This window comes from Pollicipes pollicipes, unplaced genomic scaffold (genome assembly GCF_011947565.3).
Source record: "Pollicipes pollicipes isolate AB1234 unplaced genomic scaffold, Ppol_2.1 Scaffold_4881;HRSCAF=5763_pilon_pilon_pilon, whole genome shotgun sequence".
NCBI lineage: Eukaryota > Metazoa > Arthropoda > Thecostraca > Pollicipedomorpha > Pollicipedidae > Pollicipes > Pollicipes pollicipes.
The window spans coordinates 45,311,486-45,315,986 of record NW_023596576.1 but is presented as its reverse complement, the minus strand read 5'-3'; the positions used below and the strand labels follow the sequence as shown (position 1 = coordinate 45,315,986).

Genomic DNA, 4,501 nt, shown 5'->3' with positions numbered 1-4,501 from the left:
TTTGATTTTGATCGCCTGGAGTACGTAGAACGCACGTCGATAATGGCAAAGCTGGCTTAACTTTTCGTATGTGAAGGTTGTAATCACATTCTTTAGGAACCCATCCAACCTCGGTAGAAAACATATAAAGGAACGTTGCGGAGTAGTGCACTGTTTTGAACTTGTCATTTGGCAGTGTTGCATATGTTTAGAGACCTTTTTTAGTCAGAGCTTCAAGCTTTTTATTGCAGCTCTCTGGCCTTTATTTTGTGTACTTTTGTATCACTCATCAAGACTGCTATAAACCGATCATGGACGCAATACAGCTTGCGGTTTGACATTCGAAGTGCTGGGATTCTTCAGAGCCGCTCGTGGTGTTTTTCCCTGCGTGTATGGTGATCATGCAAAAATACTACGTCTATGTTTATATCTACTTGGGCATTACTCACGCTAGGTGCAGATAAAGCACAGTGAGGGATCTTGCACCCTTGTTATGGGTCTATGCACTCCTCGTACTGTCAGTCGTGTTCAACCAGTCGTACCCATTGGTTACGCTCGATTTCGGCACGTGCAATTACTTTCACCAATCTTGGTATCTGGTGCTAAAGGGTCATGAGCTTGCTCACTTCGTAGTTCGCACCGCACGCGGGGCACTTCTCGGTTTGTATGTGTGCCGTAGAGGGACACTGAATAGCTACATGATTTATTCCGTACTGAAATGTCACAAAACAATGCCACCTGACACTCAAATGTTACATGGCAGCACGAATATCACATATATAATATGACATACGTCGGGGGATATACGGCGCAGCTACCACGGATAACTAGGCGGAACACGCATTGTGCGCCGGCCGCTGTCCACATTTACATCCCGTCCGTAACGATTTGGCGTCGCGCCGACCGACAGCGGCCGGCAGAGCGGCTGCGCAGTGCCGCCACTCCTCTCGCAGCGGCGGATGAGCAGAACAGTGCCGTCATGAGCGGCCACTGACCAGCAGTGCCAGCTGGCGCCGCCGTCAACACGCAACGCGGTCCGCGTAGGTTCCCCACGGCAGCTCGACTCGATATGCAGGCGATATTGCAGAATTACACGTACGGAAGACTTGGCAGATCGCGCGGCGCTAGATGGGCAGGGGAGGAGACGTGCGAGCGGACTTCTACAGCGGCCCCCGGAGTGCGGGAGCCATTACTGGCGACTAGGTAGCTTACAACTGAGGTCTGCGACCCCGTAACAAGCGCGTCACGCCGCGCCGCAGACCTCGCACCGGTTATCGATCATTCGCCTTCATCAAGCGCCCCGTTCCAGGCCAGCCCTGTGGTACAAAACGCCGCGTGCTTCACGCCGATGCCAGCGCGCGACTGAACGGTGTTCGGTCGGCCGGCTGTAACAGCCCGAGCTCATCTGAACTCCCCGCGAGCCGATCAGGGGATTTCTCAGGTGATGGAAGTCGTAACAGCCTGCAGAGCCCCGCACACGCAACGAACTGAGCGCGGTCTCGGATACCGTGAACTGATGAGACACACGCCACGCGGCTTCAGTCTGCTCAGTCCGCAAGTCGAGATGCGAGGAAAACTCCATCGACCGAAAGCCAGCACAGTGCGCTCGACCCCGCACAGCACCATCCTGGTGCTATGGAAGTGAGCCTGGACTCGCACGAGCGAAATGACATTCGCGCCAGACCTAGTTTTTCGCGTTCAACAGTCGGAAGAATAAAAACAACGTTTTGGTTCAGGTTGAGCGACCGCAGTCCGGTCACCCCACATTACAAGGCAGGACATGGCAAGCTCAGAGCCAGCATCTTGACACTGCCGTTGTACACAGCCTCCAGGGCTGCGAGTATTAAGCGGTCCTACTCAACACACAGACTGCGCTCGCCGGAACTCAACGACTAGCCTAGCCAATGCGACTGCTTATCAACTAGTGGCCAACTTCGGCTAGTCATCTACTTGTGAAATCTACTGCACCAAGGTCGGATAACCGTGCCTTGAGGGTCCTCCAAATTGAGGAGAATATGTCTGCGAATGAAATCGTGACAGCGTGTGTGGAGGCACGTTTTGGATTATGACAGTTTTCGTATTCCTAAGCCGGCCGAGAGGATCGCGTGTTCGCAAAAAGATTCTCTCTGCTGTATTTAACGAGAAGATGATGGAAGCGGCGCACTCATTCCAGTGACTCCGCAAGTTGGGGGGGGGGGGGGGGGGCACCCTGACTGAGGAATGCCTCTAGCGCTGGGCCGAGGCGCCGGGCTGGAAAAGAACTGACGTCTCTATCGGGCTCCATCCGCTATGTACAGGCTTGGGCCTCTGTTACCTCGGTTGGTTGGGCCTAGGTTGTTGGTTCTAAGTGCGTTCATCAGTGTCGAATCACGGCAGTGACGGTCGACGTCAGATTCTGTCACGCCCGGCTGCCTCCGTGCAGCTGTTCTTAGCCCCCTTCAGCTCCCTTTCCCCTACCCGTTGCGTCCCTGAACACTGTGTAGCAGACGAGAACCTTGGCTAGGGGTTGAGGAACAGAAGCGCCCGCCTCCCAGAAACCGGCCAGCCAGCCCGGGTTGTGAACCAGCACCCACTCCCTTAACCAGTGGTAGCCTTCAAAGTGCCACCAGTCGCCGCCGACCGTCCACTGGCCCCGAGCAGCCTCTGCGCCTGCTCACCGCGCGCCCTCCCCGCCCTCCGAATCACTGTCAGTGACCGGCGACCCACCGCGAGGGACCATCCGACCTGCCGCAACGGTGGATGACCCTCAGAGACGGCCGACTGGCACGGCCCGCGGAGGTGCTCCACGGTCACCTGACGGTGCCTCAGAGACGGCCGACTGGCACGGCCCGCGGAGGTGCTCCACGGTCACCCGACGGTGCCTCAGAGACGGCCGACTGGCACGGCCCGCGGAGGTGCTCCACGGTCACCCGACGGTGCCTCAGAGACGGCCGACTGGCACGGCCCGCGGAGGTGCTCCACGGTCACCTGACGGTGCCTCAGAGACGGCCGACTGGCACGGCCCGCGGAGGTGCTCCACGGTCACCCGACGGTGCCTCAGAGACGGCCGACTGGCACGGCCCGCGGAGGTGCTCCACGGTCACCCGACGGTGCCTCAGAGACGGTGATCAGAAGTGGTCGACCAGCACGGAGACGCAGTCGGCGCCGACGCGGCTGGTGCGGCCGTCGGCCGTCAGCCGCACGTTCTGCCAGCTGTCCGGCCGGCCGCGCGGACTGTCCGAAGACTTGAGCGCGAAGCTCCAGCTCTGCGGGTCGACGGCGGCGCAGTGCGGCAGCCGCAGCTCCACCGGCACGTCGAACTGCAGCCCGTGCGGTCCGCACATCACCAGCGGGCTGAGCAGCGTCTCGCCTGCCGACACATGGCCCAGCAGGCTGATCGGAAAGCCGCGAGGCGTCACACGAGCTCGTGTGTCCGCTGGGAGCCCGCGCTCTCCCCAGCACATATCCTCACGACACAACACGTTCGCGAACCGCCGCGCACGCCGCCACTTCAGCTCAGCCTGCCACCGTCGTACTCTATCTCCCGTTCAGAGCATTGGCCTGCACATCCATCACCCTTCCCCGACACGCACACCTCGGCCCCGCCGCTCCCCACTCCGCCACGTCCCACCGTCTCCGGCTGACACACCGCAACCCCCCCTCCGCCGCCGCCACTCACCTTTCCTGGCGTCGAGCGGCGGCAGCAGCGAGCTGTCCTGGCACACGTTGAAGTAGATCTCCTGGGTGCGACCGCGCCGGATGGCGCCCGGGGGCACCACCACGGCCACGCCCGTCTCCGGGTCGTGCAGCACGCCGCCCTCGTGGCCGAAGAAGCCGCGCGCCGAGGCGCGCGCCCGGCCGCCCTCCGAGCCGTGGGAGGAGCGCCGGCTGGCGGCAGGGAGGCGTGACAGCCGGGTACGGGACCGCCGGCCGGCAGCAGACGCATCGGGGGCGATACGGTGCCGGTCGGACGGCCGGTCGGACAGAGAAAATGGATACATGGACTTAGACCAGGGCTAGATGAAGCAGCTCCTTAAAATGAGTTGATCATTGCTTGCTTTACTTTATTATTACTCATTCATGCATTTATACTTCGAACTGCTTTCTGAGTTGCTTGATAAGTGACGGCAAATGGGTTATTACAAGGCGCCCGTAAATCAATATAGCAACGCACAGAACAGTTCGCATAAGTTTGAGGCTGTCATGGGCAACATCCTATACTCGCTGAGAATGGGTCGCGCAGTTGCGCAAACGCCTCTGAAGGGGACAGCCCATCGACACTCATATGCGACGCTGCGCCCACACGTCAGACATCCCACTCAGTCTGCTGATGCTTCCACTAGTCGAACCAGTGCAATAGTGCCCAGGAATATTTCAAGACGTAATGAGCTCCCCGCACAACCTGCTTCACGTCTAGCTGTTAGTGCACCAAAAAGCCCAATCAAATGCATCCATCGGGCGTTCTAGCATCCAGAGGAAATATCGGATTCCCGTGACGCAGTCAAACAACAGTCCAGCTGTCTGGCTGCTCGGACCCCACAGC

General features: G+C 59.1%; 1 long non-coding RNA gene across 1 annotated transcript; it reads right to left on the bottom strand.

Moving 5' to 3' along the window:
• Positions 1–666: 666 nt before the first annotated feature.
• LOC119101399 (uncharacterized) lies at positions 667–3,815 on the bottom strand. The gene is made up of 2 exons (XR_005094549.1): positions 3,638–3,815; positions 667–3,328 (listed from the first exon to the last, which is right to left on the bottom strand). It is a non-coding gene; the product is annotated as an uncharacterized LOC119101399 (long non-coding RNA).
• Between the last annotated feature and the right edge of the window lie 686 nt (positions 3,816–4,501).